This window comes from Sciurus vulgaris, assembly GCF_902686455.1.
Source record: "Sciurus vulgaris genome assembly, chromosome: 18".
Classification (NCBI taxonomy): domain Eukaryota; kingdom Metazoa; phylum Chordata; class Mammalia; order Rodentia; family Sciuridae; genus Sciurus; species Sciurus vulgaris.
The window spans coordinates 39,909,411-39,937,103 of NC_136479.1; the positions used below are offsets into that span (position 1 = coordinate 39,909,411).

Consider the following 27,693-nt stretch of genomic DNA (forward strand, 5'->3'; position numbering starts at 1 on the left):
GAGAGGGGGATACAAATAATAATGCACGCTGGAAAGGATGTGGAGAAAGAGGAGTACCTACACTTTGGGTGGTAATGTGAACTAGCACAGCCACTTGGAGATCAGATGAAGCTCCTCAGAGGTCTAGGCGTGGACCCACCAGATGACCCCGCTGTACCACACCTCCGTATCTATCCTGAAAAACTATAGTCACCTTAGCACACTGACACATGCAGACCCACGCTGACAGCAGCCCAAGTCACAAAAGCCAAACTAGGGACCTAGCCCAGAAATACACCCAGCCACAGATGGGTGGATAAAGAGAATGTGGTCACATACATAATGCAGTTTTATTCAGCCATAGAGAAAAAGGAAAGTGTGGCATTTGCAGGAAAATGGATGCAACTAGAGACCATAATGTTAAGTAAAATAAACTGGGAAGGCCAAGAGTCCTTATGTTCTCTCTCATATACAGAAGTCATAGAGGAAAAAGGAAAATGTAGGTGGGCAGGTCTCCCAAATACCAAAGGGAGATCATCAGAGAAAGGGGACCAACGGAGTAGTGCTGGTGAGTGATAGTGGACAGACTGACGTTGTCAAATCATGTGAATGTACGAATATCTAAGAACAAATCCCACCAACAATGCACCAATATGCTAGCAATATAGCACATCACGTAGAGTGCCTGCCTGGCATGCTGGAGGCCCGGGTTCGAGTCCCCAGCATTCTGGGATTGTGGAAATAACAAATAATGCACCAATAAAAAAGTATGGAATCCCCACTGCCAAAAAACCTGTGACATATTCATAATGGAATTCCACACAGCAATGACTACTGCTACATACAATGAGGATAAGTTTGAAAGACATAATGCAACTAAAGAAAGCAGACCAAAAAAGAGTTCCTCACATGATTCAGAATACTAGTTACCTGTGGAGGTAACACAGACAAGAAAGGGACATGACAAGGCCCTTGGACTGTCAGAGTTGAACTGACTTCACAAGAAGTCAATGAGCTGTGCACTTAGGGTTCGTATTCTGATGTGATGTGTACTACCTTTCAAAAAAAGGGAAATTAGCATTCAAACTCAGACTTAGATGTTGGTATGGATGTGGGGAAAGAGGTTCACTCATACATTGTTGGTGGGACTATAGCTTAGTGAAACCACTCTGGAAAGCAGTGTGGAGGTTCTTTGGAAAACTTAGAATGGGGAGGTTTCAAGATGGCGGCCTAGAGGGTGGCTGCATTTCATGTTGCTCCAGGACTCAGGATTCAAAAGAGGAGATATTGAGACACTTGGGACCAACTCAAAGCAGTCGGGTGACTCTCACCCCCTGGGGAGGCGTCCCGGATGGGACGGTGGTCCCGGAACGCAGGAAACTTTGTGAAGTAGAGCTGCCGGCGAAACGCCCCTCCCCCCGCTGGAGCAGTGACTCGGACAGCTGGGAGCGTCGTAAAGGAGGCCGCTCGGCACAGCGCTGGGACTCGGAGCAACCACTGGGGCTCCGGCGGCTGCCCAGGGGAGGAGTGGCGAGGAGAGCTGTGTGGACTCAGGACACCAGGGCCTGCCCTGAGGAGGAGGAGAGGAGCGTGGCCACTTGGATTCAGAGTGACTGCACCAGAGCTACAGGCGGTTTCCAGAGGAGAAGCCGCGCGGCGAGCTGTTTGGACTCAGAACGACTATTTCTGAACCCCGGGGCCTGCCCTGAGGACGAGGAGGAGGAAGAGGAGCGTGGCCACTTGGATTCGGAGTGACTGCACCAGAGCTACAGGCGGTTGCCAAGGAGAAGCTCCGCGGCGAGCTGTTTGGACTCAGAACGACGCTTCTGAACCCCGGGGCCTGCCCTGAGGACGAGGAGGAGGAAGAGGAGCGCGGCCGCTTGGATTCGGGGTGACTACACCAGAGCTACAGGCGGTTGCCAGAGAAGGGGCTGCGTGGCGAGCTGTTTGGACTCAGACCACTTCTGAACGCCGGGGCCTGCCCGGAGGAGTAGGAGGAGCACGGCGGGTCCCTTGGACGCGCAGTGACTGTATTAGCGCTCCAGGCGGCTGCTCAGAGGAGAAGGCGAGTGGTGAGTTGTTTGGACTTAAAGTGACAGCTCCTGAACACAGGGGGGCTGCCTGGAGGAGAAGCGTGGTGGGTCGCTTGGTCTTGAGTGGCCGCACCAGAGCTCCGGGTGGTTGCCCAGAGGACCTGTGCTGCGGGTCACGTGGACTCAGAGCCACTCAGAGCGACCGCTCCTGAACACCCGGGGGGTTATCTGGAGAAGGAGGAGGAACGGGGAGGGTCACTTCGACTCGGAGTGATTGATTGCCCAGGGCTACGGGTGGTTGGTGGAGGTGGAGGCACGCAGTGAGTTTCTTGGACTCCTAGTGACCGCACCGGAATACTGGGCGGCTGTCTGGAGGAAGAGGCGTGTGGCGGGTCTCTGGGACTCAGAGCGATTGTACGGGGCCCCAGGTGGCTGCTCAGAGGAGGGGCCGCATAGCCAGGCGATTAGGTGCAGAGCAGGGTCCCAGGATCTAGGAGGCTTCTGGGTGGAAGAGCCGCACAGAGACAGGCTTACGGCGGAGCGAAGGTTCCAGGCCTGCGGGCAGATTCTCTGAGGAAGGGCAGCCTAAGGAGAGTCATCTGCAAAGGGTGAGGCTCCCAGGCCCAGGAGGTAGGTCCGGGTCCCTGGGAACATTGCAGAAGAAGGCTGCCCAGCCCAGGCGGTAGTTGTGAATTGAACGGAATCTCTGGGAGGAAAACCGACCAGCGAGACCTCCCCACCAGGTGACTCCTCCCTGTTGGGTGAGGTTCTCCCAAAAGGACCGTAAAATCAGAGACACAGGCCCAAACTGGTCTTGCATCAGCCCACAACCTACTTCCCTTCTGGATGACCATTCATCAGCAAGTGAAGGTACCTCTGCCCACTAGCAGGGAATATACCCCACCAGAAGGCCACGACCCCTAGGGAGTCAGCTCCCTTGTGGAGCACTGCATTATCAACTTCCTCCAAGATTTCAGGCTACTGAAGACTAAGAGGGGATATAATAGAAATCTTCAGGGATATTATAAGACAATAGAGGAAATCTGCAATATCACAGCGGTCAACTGATACCTGAACAATATGAGAAAACAAGGAAAGAAAATGCTGCAAACAAATCTAGATGTTACATCAATGAAACCCAACGACAGCATGGCAGAAGAAATGACAGAAAAGGAGTTCAGAATGTACATAATTAAAATGATCAGAGAAGCAAATGACGAGATGCAAGAGCAAATGCATGCACTGAATGATGAGATGAAAGAGCAAATGCAGGCACTGAATGATGAGATGAAAGAGCAAATGCAGGCACTGAATGATCGCACCAATCGACAGTTAAAAGAGCAAATACAGGAAGCAAAAGATCACTTCAATAAAGAGTTAGAGATATTGAAAAAAAACCAAACAGAAATCCTTGACATAAAGGAAACAATAAACCAAATTAAGAACTCCATAGAAAGCATATCCAGTAGGATAGAACACCTGGAAGACAGAACCTCAGACATTGAAGACAAAATATTTAACCTTGAAAACAAAGTTGAACAAACAGAGAAGATGGTAAGAAATCATGAACAGAATCTACAAGAACTATGGGATATCATGAAAAGGCCAAATTTAAGAATTATTGGGATTGAGGAAGGCCTAGAGAAACAAGCCAAAGGAATGAACAACCTATTCAATGAAATAATATCAGAAAATTTCCCAAATCTGAAGAATGAAATGGAAAATCAAGTTCAAGAGGCTTATAGGACTCCAAATACACAAAATTACAACAGACCCACACCAAGGCACATTATAATGAAAATACCGAACATACAAAATAAAGACAGAATTTTAAAGGCTGTGAGAGAAAAGAACCAAATTACATTCAGGGGGAAACCAATACGGATATCAGCAGATTTTTCAATCCAGACCCTAAAAGCTAGAAGGGCCTGGAACAACATTTTTCAAGCCCTGAAAGAAAATGGATGCCAACCAAGAATCTTATACCCAGCAAAACTTACCTTCAAATTTGACGATGAAATAAAATCCTTCCATGACAAACAAAAGCTAAAAGAATTTACAAAAAGAAAGCCAGCATTACAGAACATTCTCAGCAAAATATTCCATGAGGAATGGATGAAAAACAAAGAAGCAAATCAGCAAAGGGAGGAATTATCCTAAAGGAATTGTCAAATAAAGGAGGAAACAAGTTGTGTCAAACAAATAAATAAATAAAATTTAAAAAATGAACCAAATGACCGGGAAACCAAATCATATCTCAATAATAACCCTGAATGTTAATGGCCTGAATTCATCAATCAAAAGACATAGACTGGCAGATTGGATTAAAAAGAAAGATCCAACAATATGTTGCCTGCAAGAGACTCACCTCATAGAAAAAGATACTCATAGACTAAAGGTGAAAGGATGGGGAAAAACATACCATGCACATGGACTCAGCAAAAAAGCTGGAGTATCCATCCTCATTTCCGATAAAGTGGACTTCAAGCCAAAGTCAGTCAGAAGGGATAAAGAAGGTCATTTCATACTGCTTAAGGGAAGCGTAAATCAGCAAGATATAACAATCATAAACATCTGTGCCCCAAACAGTGGCTCATCCATGTATGTCAAACAAATCCTTCTCAATTTCAGAAACCAAATAGACCATAACACAATAATACTAGGTGATTTTAACACGCCTCTCTCACCACTGGACACATCTTCCAGACAAAAATTGAACAAAGAAACCATAGATCTCAATAACACAATCAATAATTTAGATTTAACGGACGTTTATAGAATATACCATCCAACCAAGAGCGAATACACTTTCTTCTCAGCAGCACATGGATCCTTCTCTAAAATAGACCATATATTAGGCCACAAAGCTAATGTTAGCAAATACAAGAAGATAGAGACACCACCATGTATTCTATCAGATCATAATGGATTGAAGTTAGAAATAAATGAAAGAGTAAAACACAGAAACTATTGCAACCTCTGGAGATTAAACAATATGCTATTATATGATGAATGGATAACAGAAGATATTAGGAAGGAAATTAAAAAATTCTTAGAGGTAAATGAGAACAAAGAAACATCATATCAAAATCTCTGGGACACTATGAAAGCAGTACTTAGAAGGAAATTTATTTCATGGAGCGCATTTAATAAAAGAAGTAAAACTCAACAAATAAACGACCTAACACTACAGCTCAAAGCCCTAGAAAAAGAAGAACAGACCAGCACCAAAAGTAGTAGAAGACAGGAAATAGTTAAACTCAGAGCTGAAATCAATGAAATTGAAACAAAAGAAACAATACAAAAAATTGACAAAATAAATAGTTGGTTCTTCGAAAAAATAAACAAAATTGATAAACCTTTAGCCACACTAACAAAGAGAAGACGAGAGAAAACCCAAATCACTAAAATTCGGAATGAACAAGGAAATATCACAACAGACAGGATTGAAATATAAAACATAATTAGAAGCTATTTTGAAAATCTATACTCAAACAAAATAGAAAATTTTGAAGGCATCAACAGGTTTCTAGAGACATATGAATTGCCTAAAGTGAACGAGGAGGACATACACAATTTAAATAGACCAATTTCAAGTACTGAAATAGAAGAAGTCATCAAAAGCCTACCAACAAAGAAAAGTCCGGGACCAGATGGGTTCTCAGCCGAGTTCTACAAAACCTTTAAAGAAGAGCTCATTCCAATACTTCTCAAAGTATTCCATAAAATAGAAGAGGAGGGAACCCTCCCAAACTCATTCTATGAAGCCAATATCACCCTGATACCTAAACCAGACAGAGACTCATCAAGGAAAGAAAATTTCAGACCAATATCCTTAATGAACATCGACGCAAAAATTCTCAACAAAATTTTAGCAAATCGCATACAAAAACATATTAAAAAGATAGTGCACCATGATCAAGTGGGTTTCATTCCAGGGATGCAAGGTTGGTTCAACATCAGGAAATCAATAAACGTAATTCACCACATTAATAGACTTAAAGTCAAGAATCACATGATTATTTCAATAGATGCAGAAAAAGCATTTGATAAAATACAGCACCCCTTCATGCTCAAAACACTAGAAAAAATAGGGATAGTGGGAACATTCCTTAACATTGTAAAGGCCATTTATGCTAAGCCCATGGCTAATATCATTCTAAATGGTGAAAAACTGAAAGCATTCCCCCTAAAAACTGGAACAAGGCAGGGATGCCCTCTTTCACCACTTCTATTCAACATCGTTCTTGAGAGCAACTAGACAAACCAAAGAAATTAAAGGGATACGAATTGGAAAAGAAGAACTCAAACTATCCCTGTTCGCTGATGACATGATTATATATTTAGAGGAACCTGGAAATTCCACCAGAAAACTCTAAGAACTCATAAGTGAATTCAGTAAAGTAGCAGGTTACAAGATCAATGCCCATAAATCCAACGCATTTTTATACATAAGTGATGAATCTTCAGAAAGAGAAATTAGGAAAACTACCCCATTCACAATAGCCTCGAAAAAAATAAAATACTTGGGAATCAATCTCACAAAAGAGGTGAAAGACCTCTACAATGAGAACTATACAACACTAAAGAAAGAAATTAAAGAACACCTTAGAAGATGGAAAGATCTTCCATGTTCTTGGATAGGCAGAATTAATATTGTCAAAATGGCCATACTACCTAAAGTGCTATACAAATTCAATGCAATTCCAATTAAAATCCCAATGACGTACCTTACAGAAATAGAGCAAGCAATTATGAAATTCATCTGGAAGAATAAGAAACCCAGAATAGCTAAAGCAATACTTAGCAGGAAGAGTGAAACAGGGGGTATTGCAATACCAGATCTTCAACTCTACTACAAAGCAATAGTAACAAAAACGGCATGGTATTGGTACCAAAATAGAAAGGTAGATCAATGGTATAGAATAGAGGACACGGACACAAACCCAAATAAATACAATTTTCTCATACTAGACAAAGGTGCCAAAAATATGCAATGGAGAAAAGACAGCCTCTTCAACAAATGGTGCTGGGAGAATTGGAAATCCATATGCAACAGAATGAAACTAAACCCATATCTCTCACCATGCACGAAACTAAACTCAAAATGGATTAAGGACTTCGGAATCAGACCAGAGACCCTGCAGATTATAGAAGAAGAAGTAGGTCCAAATCTTCACCTTGTTGGTCTAGGATCAGACTTCCTTAACAGGACTCCCATAGCACAAGAAATAAAAGCTAGAATCAACCACTGGGATAGATTCAAACAAAAAAGCTTTCTCTCAGCAAAGGAAACTATCAGCAATGCGAAGAAAGAGCCTACAGAATGGGAGAATATCTTTGCCAATCATACTTCAGATAGAGCACTAATCTCCAGAATCTATAAAGAACTCAAAAAACTTTACTCCAAGAATTCAAATAATCCAGTCGACAAATGGGCTAAGGATATGAAAAGACGCTTCATAGAAGAAGATCTACAAGCAATCAACAAACATATGGAAAAATGTTCAACATCTCTAGTAATAAGAGAAATGCAAATCAAAACCACCCTAAGATTCCATCTCACTCCAATTAGAATGGCGATTATCAAGAATACGAGCAACAACAGGTGTTGGCGAGGATGTGGGGAGAAAGGTACACTCATACATTGCTGGTGGGGCTGCAAATTAGTGCAGCCACTCTGGAAAGCAGTGTGGAGATTCCTTCGAAAACTTGGAATGGACCCGCCATTTGACCCAGCTATCCCACTCCTCGGCCTATACCCAAAGGACTTAAAATCAGCATACTACAGAGACACAGGCACATCAATGTTCATAGCTGCTCAATTCACAATAGCCAGACTGTGGAACCAACCTAGATGCCCTTCAATTGATGAGTGGATAAAGAAACTGTGGTATATATATACAATGGAATATTACTCAGCCATAAAGAATGATAAAATTATGGCATTTGCAGGCAAATGGATGAAATTGGAGAATATCATGCTAAGTGAGATAAGCCAATCTCAAAAAGCCAAAGGACGAATGATATCGCTAATAAGTGGAGGATGACACATAATGGGGGGGAGGGAAGGGTTAGTGTTAGGGTTAGAGTTAGGGTTAGGGAGGGGGGCAAGTATGGAGGAAGGAAGTACTGTATAGAGGGTAAAGAGGGGTGGGAGGGGTGGGGGGAAGGGAAAAAATAACAGAATGAATCAAACAACATTACTCTATGTAAATTTATGATTACACAAATGGTATGCCTTTACGCCATGTACAAACAGAGAAACAACGTGTATCCCATTTGTTTACAATAAAAAAAAAAAAAAGAAAACTTGGAATGGAACCACCATTTGACCCACCTGTCCCACTCCTTGGTTTATACCCAAAGGACTTAAAATCAGCCTAGTACAGTGATGCAGCCACATCAATGTTTACAGCAGCTCAATTCACAATAGCTAAACTATGGAACCAACCCAGGTGCCCTTCAACAGATGAATGGATAAAGAAATATTATTCAGCCTTAAAGAAGAATGAAATTATGGCCTTTGCAGGTAAATAGATGGATTTGGAGAGTATCATGCTATGTGAAATAAGAGAATCCCAAAATGTTTTCTCTGATAAGTGGAGGCTGATCCATAATGGGGGTTTAGTAGAGAAGAATGAAGAAACTTTGGATTGTACAGAGGGAAGTGAGGAGACGGGGTGAGATGGGTGGGGAGGGGAAAGAAAGTAGATTATGATTCATACATACACATATAAAAAGAATTTTTTAAATTTATCACTGTCAAAAAGTTAATGAAAATAAATAAATTGAAAAATCAGACTTAGATAAAAAGCTACCTAATGAGGGAGATGACAGGAATGTGCAGAGATAATAAAACTGTGACGCACCCTTCTATAGGCCAAATCTGTCAACCTACTAAAGACCCTTATGATATAACATCTTACCCCAGGAATGTCCTTTCTAGAACTTACTTAAATATCCAGAAGTGTGTACAGAGATGTGCATGAACTCTCACTGATACTGGGCACTGAGGGTGCAAAGCAAGCCCACGTGACAGGTGACTAGATGGCAGTGAGCCCGACGCCACAGAACCACCCAGGATCAGGACGCACTCCGGAGGAAACCAAGACCTGAGTTTCCACCGCGGGAAGGAGGTGAAGGGACACAATGCAACCTAAACGGAAAGAACAGAAATGACCAAAGAGCAGAATCTGGTGAGGTCAGTAACAGAAAACTGTTCGAGGAAGATTAATGAAATCAAAACCAGGTTCTTGAGAGAAAAAAAAAATGATAAAACAGACAAACCTCTTGCCAGGCTAATTAAGACAAAAAGAAAAGATATAAAATCACCAATATTAAAAAGAGACATTACCACTACTGAGCTTACAGATGATTTTTTTAAAAGGAGTATTACAAAAAACACTGTGACAAATTGCACAACACAGACAAACCAACACACTCCCTGCAGACAGACCACCAAAAGGACCACAAGAAGAGACACGCGCCCCACACAGGCCTACATTTACTAGTAAGAACTGAATCAATAGTTGGTAACCTTCCAAAGCAGAAAGCACCAGGCTCTGAAGGGCTGACTACGGAATTTACCAACTATAGAAGGCACAATGTCAATCCACCTTGATCTCTTCCAGAAAATAAAAGCAGAAGAAAGACTACTCAACTCAATCCAAGGACATCACCCAATACCAACACCAGATAAGGCATTTCAGAAAAGAAAATTAGAGTCGGGCGCAGTGGCACACGTCTCTAATCCCAGCAGCTCTGGAGGCTGAAGCAGGAGGATCTCGAGTTCAAAGCCAGCCTAGGCAAAAGTGAGGCAGTAAGCAATTCAGTGAGACTCTGTCTCCAAATAAAATGCAAAATAGGGCTGGGGATGTGGCTCAGTGATCAAGTGTCCCTGAGTTCAATCCCAGCACCACCCCCCTGAAAAAAAAAAAAAAAAGAAGAAGAAGAAAAGAAGATTAGAGGTCAAAATATTTCATGACATAGATACAAAAAATCCTTAACAAAATATTACCAAATAAAATCCAACAATGTATGAAAACAATTATATACCTGCTGACCAGCTGAGATCTACTCAGGTGTGCGAGGCTAGTTCAACCATTGTTGAATATGGAAAACTTCCTTAGCACAAAAAGGAAATCTGTAGAAAACCTACACCTAATACAATTTTAATGGTGAGAAATTGAACACTTCCTCCCTAAGACTAGGAATAAGCAAGGAGGTTCCTTCTTATCATTTCTATTGAACATGCAGTAAGACGAGAAAAGGAAATAAAAGATATAATAACTGTATAAAAAGAAAGAAAAGTATCTTTTATACTGTCTATCTAGGAAATTCCAAAGAATGGACAAATAAACTCCTAGAACTAGTAAGCAAATGTAACAAGTATAACAAGGTCGTAAGATGCACAATACATGAAAGTCAATTTGCTCTCCAATCTGCCACTAAGGAACAATTATCATTTGAAACCAACTAAAAGAAATTTAAGAAGATCTAAATAAATCCACAGAGACTCTGTGTTTATGGTTGGGAAAACTCAATAATGCTAAGATGTCACTTTTCCCCAACCTGATCTATAGATTCAATGCAACCTCAATCAAAATCCCCGGAAGCTATTTTGTAGATGATGGGAAACTGATTTTAATGTTTATATTGAAATGAAAATGACCTACAAAAGCCAACACAATATTAAAGAAGACCGATGTTGGAGGACTCAGTACCAGTCCTAAGCCTCCCTATAAAGCCACAGTGATTAAGGCTACGCTATTTGAGGCAGACAGATAACAGGGTGATGGAGAATGAGCTCACAGATTGCCGCTGACTGACCTTTCACAAAAAAGCAAAGCCATTCAATATAGAAAGAAGTGTCTTTAAAAAATGGTGCTAGGAAAACAGGATATCCACATTAAAAAGATAAGAACTTCCACACGAACTTATACTCTCACAGAAGTCAAATGAAAAAGGATCACAGACCTAAATACAAAATGCAAACCTACAAAACTTCTGGAAGAAACTCCATGTGACCTTGGGTTCGGTTGTGAGCTTAAGAGAGGCAGCACTTAAAGCAAACCCAACTTCTGCTCTGGAAGACACCGGGAGAACGAAGGCAAGCCGAACTCAGAGGACACCTGGAAAACACCCGTGTGGTAGAGTTCTTCCTGAAACTCAGCTCAACAAAGAAAGAGCTGCCCTAAACAGGCAGCTCCAGAAGGAAGGTACACACTGCAAGAGAGTGTGAAGAGACGCTCCGCGTTTGCCGTTCGAGAACCAAAGGTCAATCGGTGGCATCTTCTGTGCTCGCCTCCCTTCCTCTGTTATCTCCATGCCTGCAACACCACAGTCTTGATCACTGTGGCTTTACGGTCAGTCTAGGGGTGGTGCTGGGACACCACTAAGGCCCAGAGGAGCAACACTGGGCCAGCGGGTACAGAGCCACAGCAACTCGCCTGCACTGCGCGGGATGAGGCACTGCAGCTAAACCTCCCCATGCCCAGTCACACCACTGGGCCTTCCCTCAAGGGACTAAAGACGGCGGCTACAGAGATGCCTCCAGTCCCATTCACCCAACTAAATCTGAGTGTTTATGTTCACCCAAAGATCTGCACGCAAAAAGCGACTTTATTCATAATAAAGCAAACAACCAACACAACCTCCAACAGGTAAATAGACAATAAGGCATTACCTGGTGATAAAACAGAGGAAACTTAGAGGAATATACAACATTAAAAAGCCAGTCTGAAAAGGCCACAAACCTGATCATCCAATTACACAACATTCTGGAAAACAGAAAAAGAGATGGTCAGAGCAGTAGAGGCCGCCAGGAACTGCGACAGGTGGGGAGAACTGTGCAAGAGGAGCATGGGAGACTCTCAGGTGGTAAGGCTGCGCTCTGTGGCACTGTTGGTGAGGACGTGTGACACAGTGACAATCAGAACCACAGAGCCCACAGCACAAGACCGAGCCGCAGGTACACACACTGAGCTCTGCCCCACAACACACACCACCATGTCAGAGAGAGAGCAGGCAAACCCAATCCAGGCCTCACCAAGGGCCTGGCCCCTGCTCAGACCGTCCAGGGATCAAGCACAGAAGTCTGAGGAACTGCCCAGCCAGGAGACGCTCCAGGAGATGGCCTCGGAGAGGAGCTGGCTTCCTGGGTGGAACCTGAGGAGCCTGGTGCAGAAACAGGCCACCGTCAGGCCTAGGGAAACACCAGGGAGCAGGCGAGCCGCTCTTGGCGCACTAACTACTCCAGTGCCGGGGACTCCACACCATCTTCCCAATTTCCCTGCAATCTAACACTGCTCTAAAATAGAAGTTTATCAACAATAAAAGTATGCCCAACTGTTTTCAATCAACAGACAGAAATAAACCTCATTCAGGAAATAAATGGTCAAATAAATGACAGATCCACGTGAAAAGTCTAAAGAATGATGTAAAATTATTTGCGTGCAAACAGGAAAGTAAAAACTCGGTGTTAAAACTGTGCTTGGGGCAGTGGTAGAGCACCTGCTTAGCACCCGAGAGGCCCTGGCTTTAATCCTGAGCACCACATAACAAAAGCGATATTAAAAAGATATTAAAAAAAAAAAAAAAAAGCGACTGTAGGAAGTGCGTGTGTGCCTGCATTTCTCTGAATTCAGCAGTCAGTATGAACCAACAGTTAGAAGAAATCCTGGAGCGGCCAGGCGGGGCGTCACAGACCCTGCCTCTCTGCTCCCTTCTTGGAGATCACCAGCAGAAGAGAGTATGCGTGGCATCTCCAGCTGCCCTCAGTCCCTGTTCTCAGTCCCACCACCTTCGAGAAACAACCAAAGACAACTGCTGCCTTCACCCTGGGAAAAACAGGGAAGATGCGCTACAGCTGCAATAGGCCAGGGGGTCATCAATGAGCCTGTCACCAAGGGGAGCTGGTGGCCTTGGCGTCCACAGATAGTCACTAAGTACGTAAGGTGGAAAGATGGTGATTGTGCACCACAGGTCAGAGTGTTCCTTACGGTCAGCAACACGAACCTTCCAAAGTCAAGACAGGGCAAGTGAAGAATGAAACAAAGGCTTCCTGAGTTACCAGATGAGGCTGATGTGGTTCCCAAGTTAGGAGGAAAGATGGAGGAAGCCCCTTCAGGGTTTTAACACAGGCAAATGACTGACTGACAGGCGGGCAGGCAGAAAACAGACCTCAAAGCCAGAAGAACAGTTCACCAGAAAGACTCAAATACTGGTTGAGAAAGCCAACCAACCCCAAAATGTGCTCTGTCGATGTGACTTAACGCTTCTAACCTGCTGCAGGCAAAAAACATGTCCCCCTGTGGCTGGAGGGAGGGAGGGGCAAATGGCTGGACATCAGCAGCACCCACCTCAGTACAGGGTCTCAGACCAGGAAGGGCGATGGCATCAAGTCTCCCCTCCCACAAGGACAAGCCACATCCACAGCTTCTTATGCCCTCGTCAGGACATGAGTTCTCTCCACGGGGTCATGATCCCCGGAGCCCACAGGGCTTCAACTCCCTCACGTCCCAAAGGCACTCATGAAGCACAAGAACTCAGTCTCTGATCACTCTCTTTCCTTCCCTTTCCTCTTAAGCTCTTTTCATAAATCAAACACAAAGACTCTTTTATAAGACTTCAGTTCTAGTCTCCAAAATGGCAAGAGCTACATAAAATTTCTAAAATAAGGCTTGAAGTGAATGACCTTGACTGATTTCATTTGGAAGAAATCACAGAAGATGAAATCTACTGCCTAGCAAGACACGAAAGGTGCACTATCTCTCAGGGACACTCAGGGACGAGGCTGAAGACGTACATCTTCCATGTCCACTCAGAGCTGGCATCCCAACCATTCCAGCCCCAGATCACTTCTGTAAGCACGAAGATTCTCCTTCAGTGCTACAGGAGCCCTCATCTGCAGGGGACATGGTCCAAGACCCCAGCAGGGCCAGAACCCCGGGCGGCACCGCACACCACATGGGCTGCCCTCCTGCGCCCACACAGAGACGCAGTGCTGCTCTTCTGCGGATGGAGCGCTCAGTGGGCACGACAGCGACTCCTGCAGCAGGAGGTCAAGACGAGCAGACTTCTTTTCCTTCTTCCTAGTCTCACAGATAAAAGGCCAGTTCCTACCACCATCTCAGCGACCTCAGCACACGATTCTTTGCCCTTACCAAGAGTTTTAAAAGAAGTACTTTTGTCCCCCGGCATGTCTGAATTGCTAGAACCGGAGCTGTGGAGCTTTATACCCACTGTCTGGACATGCACATTGCCGCACTGCACAGTTACCTCGATACCAAGACAACTATTGGGGGCTCGGGGCAGGTAGTGGACACAGTCTAGACAGCGTGGACAGTCTGGACGAAGAGACAATTCCAGTGAGATGCTACCAGATTTCACTGTGCTACTCAGAATGACATACGGTTTCACACTTCTTGCTTGTTTATTACTGGAAGTTTCCATTTACTATTTTTGGAAATCAGTAGTCCATGATAAGTGAAACCACAGAAAGCAAGACTGAGGAAGGTGAACTCGTATATTTGAAATTTTAATGTGTCACTATAAGCAAATGGAAAGCCACAGCTACTCTTGAAAATGTCCTCTAAACAACCTGTGCACCTTTGGAGGGCCACCTCCCAACTTTCGGCCAGTGAAACCCACGCATATTCAGATCAGAACAAACCAAAAGACACCCTCTCAAGTCTCGCAGGGTGAACTTAGTTCCAACCTGCTGTGGGACTCAACGACGGTTCTTTGAAACCTCACGCCACTGCTGCATGTTTCATGGACACACAGAGATCACAGCCACTCAGAATCCCAGGCACCGGTAAAGCCATCATTCCAGAAAACGAAAGTTAACGCACTTCCCCTGAGATCCACAAGACCAGCTGTCCCTTGCCTCCCCTCTGCCCAGGGTCCACACCCAAACCAACCAGCAAGTGCCACCCACCTAGCAGACCTTGAAGCCTCTGCTGCCCTCCCAGGACACCATCTGCCGTCTGTCCTTCAGCAAACACTGCTGCTGCCTGCCTTTCACCTCCACCAAGCCACTAAGATCATTCTGGGAACAGATATCAATGACCTACACGTTGGATATCCCAGTTTCTTTTTGCCACTAAATTAACCAATTCCTTCGTTTACCTTGTTTTCTTCTTCCTAATTTCCTGTTATTTGCTGTTCCTTGCCTGAGTCAGTGCGACACAGCCCAGACAGCAACAGCACCCGCAGGTCGAGGGAAATGACCCTGGAATCGACACAGGGCAGCTCCTGTGAGGGACGGTGCAGACCTGAGCTCCACAGTGCTCACGGAGGGTGGTGAGGCTCGGTGCTCGTGGCTCGTGCACAGAATGGCCCCTCAACAAGTACTGCTGGAGAAGCAGGCCCAACCTAACATGCACCCCACTGGATGCACTCCAAAGGACGAGATCCAAACACTAGGTGAACCGGAAGGAAAATAGAATGGGCCCAAGCAGGACACTGAGAGCAGAATGCAGGCAAAGACCACGAGGTCTTGGGGAGAGACTGGAGACTTACACCTTCCAGTTCCACGGTTTTAATCCAGCCTGACCTGACTAGACTTCCAGCTTCTAGTCTTGCACAAGAGAGGCTGAGGTCAGCACTCTGTGCTAACAACAGGCAAAGCACTGAACAGACTGGAAATCCACAGCTCATCAGGGGACATGAGTCCTGGAGCAAAACTGCTGCACAAAAACAGAAGCCGCAAGCAGTGGGTTACAACTTACAGGAGCAGGAACCTGCACAGGAACCAGAGTCAGGCAGGGGACCTCAGCTGGATTGACAGCTGCCAGGGTGCATGGCCTCAGACACGGAGGCTGTGGGGAACCAGCGGCAGGAGGCCTCGCGTTTCCAGAGTTCAGCCCCCTGGAGCTCTTCCAGACTCTCAGAGAGGGTGGGGGAGAAAAGCCCCCTATGCTCTGCCAAGGAAGGGAAAGGCGCACCTGAACCACCCCACACTCTGCTCGCGTCAAGCAGCATGCTCTCCGCGCAACTAAGCAGACCTGGTCTTCCTGGGCCTGACACAAGTCTACCTGACCAGGAGGCTGGGAAGCACCCGACCCCAGCCAGCATCAGCCTTCCATGTGGCGAGGGCCCAGCCAGCCCTCCCTGGCCAGCCTGTCTCGTCAAAGCTGGGAGAGGCCCCTGCTCACCAAGAGGCAGAGACCTCAACGTCAGAGAGCAGACGGGCCCTCACCAGCACACAGCTAGAAGCAAGCACAACAGTCCTTTACCCAGGACCTCAGGTCCAACTGCCTAGAAAAGCCATAAGGCAAAAACAAAGTCTCGAGAGAGAGCAGCAGCCACGTCAGACTCAGACCAGGCAAGGATGTCACAAGTGTCAGACTAGGAATCAGAAATGACTGACTAACACGCAAGATGCTCTGATGGATAAAGCAGACAGCGCACAAGCACAGATGAGCCACGTAAGCAGAGGAAGAGATCCTAAGAAAGAACCAAGAGGAAATGCCAGAGAGCAAAAATACTAGCCAAAATGGAGAGTGCCGCTCAGCTGGACACAGCACAACAGCAACCTCCGGGACTCAAAGCACAGAGAAAGGCCCACACGTACCTCCACAGAACATGCAGAACCACGAGCAAAGGAAGAGGCACAGACGCAGCTGACAGAATCACAGGAGGCAGAGAGCAAGAGCAATATCTGAAACAAAAATGACTGAGAATCTCCCCAAGTTGAAGTCAAACACCAGAGCACAATCCAGAAGGCTTGGAAAACACCATGCTGGGTAAGTGTGGCAAACCATACACCAGCGTCTAACGTTCATACTACAGAAAGTCAGAAGGAAGACGGGGAGAAAGAACCTTACCTACAGGGCAGACAGAAGAGGAGCCCTGACCTCTGCTCAGAACCAAGGGGAGACTACAATGAAATGTCTCGTGTGAAGGGAAAACACTAGATTTCTGTATGCTATGAACTTATCCTTAAAAACTGGAGGAGAAATAAAGACTTCCACACAAATAGAACTTGAGGGAAATGCTGCCAGTGGATCTATCTTGAAAGAAGTGTTAAAAGAAGGTCTTCTGAAAGAGGGAAATGACATCGGTCAGAAACTCAGATCTCCACAGAGGAAGAGCACCCAAGAAGAAATACGGGGCGACAAACTAAAACTCGCGTACGCCAGTGTACATGAAAAGGGGAGAAGGATCAGGACTGTCTCACTGTGCAAGGTGCTCCAGGCATGAGGGGCGCAGCGCAGACTGAAAACAGACTGGCATTAGCTGCCAACGTGTGCTAGGAACTCTGGGAAACCACCGGAAAACACAAGGTATGACTCACAGTTAAGAAAGGAGAGGAAATGAAATCACACAAAATGCTCAATTAAGACACAGAAGACAGAACCAGCATAGAAGACAGAAGGAATGAAGAACAAGGAACACGATGGTAACAAACATGGTGGACGTTAACCAAGATGTAACAGCAGTCAAGAGATGTCTGCAGTATGGTTCAAAGAAAAAACAGGCCAATCAAACAGAATAGTGCTCAGAAACAGACCCACAGTCGACCGATTCCAATAAAGGAGCAAAACAACACAATGCAGAAGCGGCGGTCTGCAACAAATTGTGCTAGAACAAAGGGCAATCCGCACACAAAAAAGGGATCAAGCAGACCTTTCGACGTTCGCAAAAATCAACATTGAACAGATCGCACACCTGGACAAAGAGACAGAGCCACAAGAGCCACAGAACCCTGGAGAGAGCACAGGTGAGCTCAGGTTTGTGCTGACTTTGAACACAACACAAAGGCATCATCTACAAAACAGAAGTGGTAGCTGGACTTCATTAAAAGTTTTGGCACTTTGAAAGAAACTGTCAAGAGACAAAATGACAGCTGGAGAAAAAAACTTGCAAAACACATGATAAAGGACTGATCTCCAAAATATATGCAGAACTCTCAGATCTCAACAGCAAGGGAATGAGCTATCCAATGTAAAAAATGGACTGAATGTATGTACAAAGCTGCTCCCCCTGACCTTTCCGGTACAGCCATTTCCCCGCCTCCCAACCACTTGTCAATCTGTGAACATCCTAGCTAGCTATTGGTTCATCAGTCAGCTTGCAAGTATCCTTCTCCGATATTGGTCCCCTGTTAGCCTGGCGGAATTCAATTGCTTTACTGTAGCTACCCCGCCATCTTTTCTCATCCTTCTGTCTCGCCTCCTCACTTTCTCTATCCTCCTGGCTTTCTCACTCTCTCTAGTGTGCGCCCTTTCTCATTCCCTTTCTTTTCCTCTCATTTTCTCTCTTTCCCTGCAGGGAGACACTCTGTTTGCTTAATAAACTCCCTTATGTGATTTCCCGTGTCCGGCGTGGTTCCGTGGGATCCCCTACACTGAAGACCTTATCAGACAACTCCTCAAAGAAAATACAAAGCTGGCAAGTGAGCCTATGAGGAAATGGGCCACTGGCACAGCAGACTCCAGAAGCAGACTAACCCAGTGCAGGCCAGGGACCAGCAGCAGCTCTGCCCACCACTGTAGGAAGGCAAAGGGACAGCCACTGTGACCCAGCAATGGCACTGCCTGGTACTTACCCAAGGGAGAGGTGAGTACTCACGCCTACAGGACAACCTGGACCTGGTGCTCGTGTCTGCAGAACCTGAACAAGAGGCCCTCGCAGAGGGAAGGGTGAATAAGCGGTCACCCAACTGAATATCATTTAGTGCTGAAGAGAAACGAGCTACCGGGCGTGAGGAGAAAGGAGGAAACGTACATGCACATTACACAACAAGTCCGTCCAGAAGGCCACACGCCATATGATTCCATGTCTACGTTCTGGAAAGTGCAGACCTTGAGACAGTGCAAAGATCAGTGACTGCCAGGGATGACAGGCAGAGGACTCCTGAATCGGTGACATGCCCTCTGGCAGAGGCAGCCAGCTGTGGAACTCTGCCCACACCGCCCCACTACAGAATGCTCCCCACCAGCAGGGAGCATGAGGGCCAGCTAGGGACCTGGGTGGTGGCAACGGCCAGCGGGGGCTAAGCAACCGCAGCTGATGTTGGGTTAGGGTACACATGTGCAGGGAGAGGGGGTGGTTGGGGAATCTCTGTACCTAAAACTGCTCTAAACATAAAGGCCATTAAAAATTTAACCCAGACCCCTTAACCTTACATCATACGCAAGAATTAATCTGAAATGGTTCAAAGATGCCAAATGAGAGAAAAGAACAACTCCTCTTCTGAAATAAGAACACAAAATGATCTTTATGACCACAGGTGGGCAAAGATTCATAAATAAAATGGGAAACGGGCACACGCCGTGATCCGTTACTCCGGAGGATAAGGAAGGAGGATCACAAATCCAAGGCCAGCCCAGCAATTCAGTGAGACGCTGCTCAAAATGAAAAGTAAAAGGGCTGGGAAGCAGCTGAGTGGTGAAGCACCCTAGGTTCAATTCCAGGGAGGGGGAGGTGGGGGCGGGGGATGAAAAGCACTAAACGTGCGATTCTAGAATCCTGGTGAAGAGTGACAGACCATACCGCCAGGAGTGTAACCGGGAGGATGTGCCTTTGATACACGTCTGACAAAGGACCTGCACCCACGTGCTCAATGATCTGTTTATCTACCTACTTATTTTGATATACTGGGGACTGAATTCAGGGTCACTCTACGTTAAACTACATCTCCAGCCCTTTTCATTTCTTTTTACTTTTTGAGACAGAGTCTTGCTAAGTTCCGAGACTGGCCTCAAACTTGCTTTCCTTCTCCTTAGCCTCCCCAGTAGCCATATCACACCCAACTCAGAATATATTTTTATTAAATGTCTTCAAATCAATAAGAAAGCAACAATGATCCAAATAGTGTACAAAAGATAGAAGTACAAAATTCACACAAGAAAGGGGTATCTGAGGAGCCAGCTGGCATCTAAAAATACTTGACACAAAGATATAAACTAAAACCACAGTGAACCACCCTCAAACCACAGTCTAGATAGTTGCCTTAAATTAATTATTTAAGGATAAAATAAAACAAAATAAAATCAAGGGTCTGTGAGAATGTAGAAAAACCAGTCCAGGACAGTGACGCACACCTATAATCTCATAACTGAGGCAGGAGGACTGCAAGTTCAAAGTCAGCATCAGCAGATTAGCGAGGTACTAAGCAACTCTGGGAGGCCCTGCCTCTAATTAAATATATTTAAAAAGGGCTGGGGCTGGGCATGGTGGCACATGCCCATAAATCCCAGTGGCTGGGGAGGCTAAAGCAGGAGGATTGCAAGTTCAAAGCTAACCTCACAACTTTAGTGAGGTCCTAAGCAACTCAGCAATACCCTGTTTCAAAATAGAATATAAAAAAGGACTGGGGATGTGGCCAGTGGTTAAACACCCTGGGTTCAATCCCTGGTACCAAAAAGAAAAAGAGAAAAAAAGAAAGACTATAGAAAAACCAGCCCTTTCATATACCTTTGTAAAAGTACAACTTGGTACAAATTTCTTTGGAAAACTATTTGGTAGTATCTAGTAAAGTGTGACACTTATCCTATGCTCAAGTCATATATATATATGTCCGGTAGGAATGCACATACATGTGCACCAAAGAAACACATACAAGAATTTCCATAAAAATCATTTGTAAGAGTCAACACTGAAACGATTCAAATTAGCATCAATGCTAAAAATGCTATGTATTTGTGATATAGTCAGACTATTGAATAGACAGCACAGACAGTAAAACAGAGGTAAGCAGGTAAGGAAATGGGCTCCCCAAAGAGGCTTCTCTAAATGTACAGGCTCCTCAATAAAATTAACCTGTAGAAACATTCCTGACTTTCTACCTGACTCTTTGGTCCTAAAGAAACAGGAAGAGGGACAGTGGAGTGGACCTCAAACCAGAGAGCTAAAAGGGCACAATCAATCCAAATGTCACAGGCCTGACCAGCACGGTGGCATTTTCCCAATACCTGATTAGCACAGGCACTGAGCAAAGCCCCACCCAGCAGCCATACGAGCCCCAAGACTAGGACATGTGGGTGGTACCTGCTGTCAGGACCCCTCTTACTCAGCAAGAACTGTCTTTTCTCCTCACTCTCCACTGTCTGGGGTTTCATGCTTCAAGACTGCGAGACAAGAGCCTGGAAGGAAGCTACTGGTGGGACGCTGGGGTCTGCGGCAGTACCAGCAGGCAGCCTCCACAGAGTGCGGCACACAGAGCCGGCCTGCACCACTGACACAGCAGAGACCCAGTGTGCCTGCAGAGGCCAGCCCCTAATGCTGGAGGCACGCCCTGCTGGGGTCAGCTGTGGACACTACAGGGCATCCTCCCCAGCTGCAGAGGGCTGTGCGGCAGAGGGCGACTGGCTGAGACATCTGACCCCCGGCCCCCCATGGCCAGGGTTGATTCGGCCCATCTGGCCGACTAGGTGGGTGGGGTCCGCTTCCTCCCTCAGGGCTCCACGTGACTTCCTCCTCAGTCCAGGGGACACCCTTCCTCCACAGAGGAGGACCCTCTGCAGCCAAGGGTACACAGCAGCAGCACTCCCTGACTAGAATCTGCAAACAAGCTCTGGAGGTCCACAGACAGACGCGCCCAAGGGCAACCAGACCAGCAGAGACTTTGGTTTCATCTCTAAATTCAGTTTTACTACATAGCAATAAAAATGAGCAAACCACTCTCACTTGTAACATCACACAGGAACCTCAAAGTATTCAGTAAAAGAAATCAGACGCAAAAGCACACATAATGGTTCCATTTATATAAAATTCAAAAGTAGGCAAAAGAAAAATAAATTAGAAAGTTCAACAGGCAAAATGAAACTATGGTGGCAGAAGTCAGCACAGGTGTTCCTGTTATGTTAGAAAAACACAGTCACAAAAATAAGCATGATATGATCTTGAAAGTGAAACGTGTCCACGATGCATGAAAACTGCAGGAGACACACGGCGACACCACACAGAGCTCACACTTGGGTCTGTACCGTATGCGTCGTCTTACTTTCTTCATTATGACAACATTTGTCTTTTAAGTAGTTTTTAGCAGACATGCTCATGTAAGTTTTCAAGCTGTAAGAAATGCTTTTAATGTCTTCACTAACTAACATCAGCACTCTTGGCCCACAGGTAATGTTCTCTACGTTCATATCCACTGTTCGGTCCCCACCTGGACCCTTTCCATTTGCCCCACTAACTACACAACAGCTTCTACACAACACACTGCACTGGACTTACTTCCTCATAGTCATTAAAGACCAACTGGTAAACAGTTTCTTTTTCTCTAACCTTGGTCTTTACCTACTTCTCTTCTGAAAATGCCTTTCCTTGAATTGCATGTAACATAGGACGTTTGCATGGAACTGACCCAGGTCTTTTTCAGATTCTTCCTAGACTCCCTTTCTATATGCTCCTGGCCTCGAAAACATCAACGTTTTTGTTCCCCGAGGCTCTTTAGTCCTCTGGGCAATTCTTATAACTCTACCTGCATCCTTGTCTTCAACCACAACCCACTGCTGGAGAGACGACTTTAAAACCTACCTACTCATCCTCCAAAATTCCTCTGAGTGTGCCCCAACACAGGCAAGATCTACTAGGCCTCATTCCTAAAATGAGCGTAGGCAGAAGTCAGATCTGGAAGAAACCAGCTTGCAGGTGCTGGCTTTGGATGACACTACTAGACAGATGACACACAATCTTGCTCTGATTTCAGCAGTGGCTAAAGTCAGAATGCTACTTTAGCCAAGTGGAGCAGAGTAAGATGGCACTGAAGCCAAACCAGGTGAAACTGACAGTCAGGAAGACCTCTGCCAAGGCAAGTGAAGGTGAAGGGCGGAAGTGAGCCTTGGGAAGAGTTGTGAGAGACAGACAGGAGACCAGATGGGCTCAAGCCTAGATCCCGACATCAACGACATAAAGAGCAAAGCAGGTCTCAAACAACCACGGGGAGGGAATGGCTCACCCTCAGAGGAATACAGGGAGGGAGGGAGACACGATGCTCCACAGACTCCCAAATACTCACCATTATATGACAATGCTGCCGCTTGAACACACACGCTGTCTCTAGTCCCCTTCAACTTCATCATGTTCTAGAGTCACAGAACGCACACACTGCAACTCAGAGATGGCAGAGGCCAGGCAGGCACCCACCCTGCTGTCAGCCCCAGGGGAAGACGCACACTGCCACTCCCTGCTGCTGGCCAGCTGGCAGGGGAGCTGGCAAAGTGGAAGACCAGGTTGTCTCGAAGGAGATCAGAGTGCATTGGCACAGGGATGTGCTCACGCTGGACGCTGACCGCCGACCTGACAGCAGCTCTCCCCCAAACAAGCAATGAACAGACGTACACCAGGTGTGAGCAGTTCTCATCTCAAGGACCTGGAGTCACAGGTAACTTCCTGCCCTGCCTCTTTACTCTTCGGGAATTATTTTTGTTAGCTTGCATTTTCTATTTTTGGGGTGGTAGGGATCAGACGCAGGACTGTGAGCATGCCAGGTGGGCCACAGCCCAGCCCTGGCCTTGCCTCTCTACATTTCTCTTTATTTGCCCCAAATTTCCATAATTGGCACATCATACTTCTAAAAGCAGAGATGAGGTCAGATATTAAATGTTTCTTAAGTTGCAATTGTGGGCCACATGCAAATATTGCTTTGTTTAAAAACCAGGCACAGGGACTGGGGCTGTGGCTTTGTGAGAAAGCACTTGCCTAGCATATATGAGGCACTGGATTCGACTCTCAGCACCATGAATAAATAAATGAATAAAATAAAGGTCTATCAACACCTAAAAAAATTTTTAAAATAAATAAAAATAAAAAGCAGGCACAGAGTTCCTCTCGTTACCGTCAGGTGGCGCTGTGCGGTCAGAGCACCAAGCACCTGCAGAGAGGGCTGACGTCCACTTCTGACGTCCAAGAACACGAAATGAAGATGATGATGCTAGCCTCTGTCTTTGTAAATCGCAGTTTCAAGAAAGTTGATGTTACTGCTTCAACATGAAAGAGGACTAATCAGCTTAACCTCCTGCTGGATCCTGACTTTGGCATCACTACGCGGCAGCAGAACACATCTGGTGCGCTAGGCAGTGTTGTCTTCAACAAGATGGACTTCTCCGTGCTGAAAACAGGGCTGTCTGGCAGGCAGCCGTAACGGGTAGAAGTCGAAGCTCACACATTTTGCCCTGTTACCTTGACAGGATCGCTTTTTAGCCCCACATACTCAAGTACCTATTGAAAAGGAACGTTTTGACAAGGGATAAAGATCTGGAAATGCAAACACCATACTTGCCAGGAGGAAAAAAAACAAAATACTCCACTTTCTACTTTGGGCAGCATCAGCTCCTAAGGAGACTAAAAATCCTCAGGTAAACCCAATTCCTTGTTCATGGAGGTCAACAAATCTCTTTTCTTCAAATGCCTTTCCTTGTTCTGGCATACTAAAATGCCAAACCAGTAACAGGTAAACACAGCATGTCTGAAACAGCACTTCTATTTAAAAACCTCAACTGGTAGCAGCGCTAATGATGCTTGACCACAGCTGATAAATATAGTCACAACATGTTCATTTTGTGTGCTAAACAGCAGTAAAGCACTCCTTTCTTGATAGCATCTACTATCCTAATATAGATACCCGACAAGAAGCAGGAGCTGGAATCACAGAAAGTCTTTGAAGAGCAGTTTCCAGTCATTCATTCTTAAATGGCAACATAAGCAATACAAGAGTGAGAAACAGTAGCTCTAGTTACTACAAAATGTCAGAAAGCATCGCCCTGATAGTTTAAATAGCCCAAGGAAACTTTCCCAACTGGAGTTAGGAGACAAGAGTGAAGCTGTGTTTCAGATGTCTTGGATTAGACAATACTGTAAGACTTTAAGCAACCACATTACTATTAGTTGGTCACCCAAGAGTCACCCAATTGAATCGGACATCCGAGCTAGAAGTGTCAAGATGAGAAACCATTCTGCAGAAAATGCTCGCCATACTGCTCGTGCCTAGCTGTCATGGTGCCTGCTCTGACCCAGGACGCAGCCATGGTCACGACCTCGGGTTGCCAGCTCCTGGTGTTCACACTCCTCTGTACACATGCTGGCTTTTCTGCTATGCATCTCCTGTCTCAGCCACAAGTGATGAGGTGGCCAAAGGCAAAGTCCAGAGATGAGGCCACTTAGGAACCTGAGAAGCACTTGATCTTCTAGCTCTGTAAATAATCCAAGGCAGCTGAGAAGCCAAAGTAGTGCCTTTGTGCATTTCTTAAATATGCCTGTTAATGACCAAAGAAAGCATGGATTTAACTTTTTAAGCTTAAAAAAAGAAGAAGAAAATAGATTTAAGCAGTTGGAGGGTTGGGAAAGGCACTCTGAAAAGCTCTGCTGTTTCTACTCAATCATTCTTTCTAAAAAACATTTACCAAGGCCATAAAACATGCTGTGCTAAACACTGTGAGGAGTCCAGGCCCGAGGAAGCAGCCCAGTCCAGGAGAGAGTGCCAGGGTCCAGAGGAGAAATGCTCTTAGAGACAGCACGTAGGCAGGCGGGAAGCGGAGCACCTGCAACTGGGACAGCCTCCTCGGCAGGGGCAGCAGTGCAGCTGAACCTGCGGTGGAAAGGACAGACGCCCGTGGTCTGAAGGAGGAATGGGGAATGCTGGGCACATGCGCAGCAAGCCTGGTCAGCAGGAGGCGCACACCCCAGGACCGTGAGCAGCAAGCCTGGAAAAGCACACAAGGCCATGCCGGTGGATCAACGGCGTCTAAGAGCTGAGCAGAGGGGCAGAGGCAGGATTCCTGGAAGTGACTCCCGTATCTGGCTGCACATCCAACGTCACCTGGGACGTCTAACAAACGCACTAGGCGGACACCAACACGCACTAGGAGGACACCAGCCACTGACCAGTGTAGTTAGCTTCTCATCGCTGAGCCCGAAATGCCCAAGGGAACAGCTGAGAGCAGGAAAAGCTCCTCTGAGCCTGAGGGCAGGCAGCGCACCCTGGCACAGGAAGCAGAGGTGGGGCAAGGGCTTGCCAGAAGGCCACCTGGGGAAGGCAACCTGGGGCGGCCCAGGGCCACACCCTCCGGCCGCCCCACCTGCCCCAGTTACCCCCAGGCCCCCAGACTGCTGGGTCCACTGATGAGGCCAGCACACACGTCATCCCACCACGAGCTTTTGGGGACACTTCACATCCAAGTCATGACAGGAGATTTAACCTTGAAGTTCCTGAGATGGTTCTCACCAGGAGGCTCCTGCTCAGTTTTTTTCAGAGCAAACGTACTCTGTTGTCGTCTCCTTCCTTTATTCTTACCTTTGTTGCTAAGGCTTCTAAACTGTCGAGGAATCTGTGCCAGAAATCCTTGAAGAGCGGGCGGTCGATTTTCCTCAGGCTGTCTTTGGTGCTGGCATCCACGCTGACATACAGCTGAGTGACCGGCTTGAGGTTCTTTAATAAAAATTTTTAAAAAAGACAAAAATGAAAAGAAAGTCAGGTCCACATCAGGCCTGCACAACACAATGTGCAACATGGGGCGACACAGCAAGGACCCAGACAGAAGCTGCAACGCAGACAACGAGGCACACAGACAATCCTGAGTGACTGCCACCCCCCATGAGCCGAAGCCACTAATCACTCCTTCAGACGCTGTTTTAGTGGAAGGAAAACAAAGCCCAGCCTCGCCTGGCGGCCCAGCCCAGCACAGTCAGAGGGCTCCGGGACCAGCTGCATGGCGCTGCCCTCGGACACGCACAGCCTCCGCTTTCTACCCGCAGGGCCCGCACCAAGGGCCACCTGCCATCTTTGACTCAGGAAGGAAGTCTTTCAAGGAATGAGGACCAACCCAAAGCTCCCGCCCTATCAGAAGGGCACAAAGCCACACCTGGTTCTTGTCCAGAGCGGGGGTAGAGGGGTCTGAGCAGAGCCTCGGATGGGTTGACCTCAGCAGTGCTGTGATCCAGCACCTAGGCCCCGGTAGAGAAAGGTAAACAGCAGATTTTTATTGTGCTTTGCCTCTCAACGAGTACCACTCGTTCTAAACTTCTCTCAAATCCACTGACTCACTTCATTCCATCCACTGGATTTCCTACAAGTTATGCTTTAAATCTAGATTGCAAATATCTCCAAATCTCTCCCCTTCTGGATCTCATAATTTATTCTCTTTTCTTGAGAACAAGGTGACATCTGTGCAGCTATGCTGTATGAACAAGCCATTCCGGGAACTGGCCTGTAAAACCTCCCCGCAGGAAAGGGCGCACAGGTGCTACCCTCAAGAGCCAATACAGGACAAACAGGACATACTGGGCCCCTGGGGTTTATCAAGGCTGTTAAGAGATATCTGTCCGAGAAATAGGCAGCTGCCCAGAAACCTTATCTATCAAGGATGGGGGAGGGGGCCTAGCCCCGACTCATCTCCTGCCTAGTTCACCCCCTCCCTCCTCCCTTCTTCCTCCAGGAGCATTCGGTTTTGGCGGGACCCAATGAGATTCAAATAAATTGGCAGGACCCAACCAAAAGAGAACAAATGTTTAGCTCTTCCAATGTTAACCAATAATGTACAGGTCTTTGTATGTGAGTGATTGGAAATTTCTTAAGTAGAGTGCTTTCTCATCCCTCGGGGCCGCTCCCCACTCAGCCATGGTAGTGGTCTGAGAGGCTGGTTGCAGTCCAGGTTCGAGCTTGCAATAAAACCTTGTTGTGTGATTTGCATTGCCCTGTGTGCACTTTGACTTTCTGGGGATTGGTCGA

General features: G+C 46.2%; 1 protein-coding gene across 1 annotated transcript in view; it reads right to left on the minus strand.

Moving 5' to 3' along the window:
* Positions 1 to 26,412, minus strand: part of LOC306649347 (S-adenosyl-L-methionine-dependent tRNA 4-demethylwyosine synthase TYW1-like) — a 71,596-nt gene extending 45,184 nt beyond the window's left edge. Inside the window, exon 1 of the mRNA XM_079120245.1 lies at positions 26,260 to 26,412. The gene's annotated coding sequence lies outside the window, so the exon portion shown is untranslated. The remainder of the gene's footprint in view (positions 1 to 26,259) is intronic.
* Between the last annotated feature and the right edge of the window lie 1,281 nt (positions 26,413 to 27,693).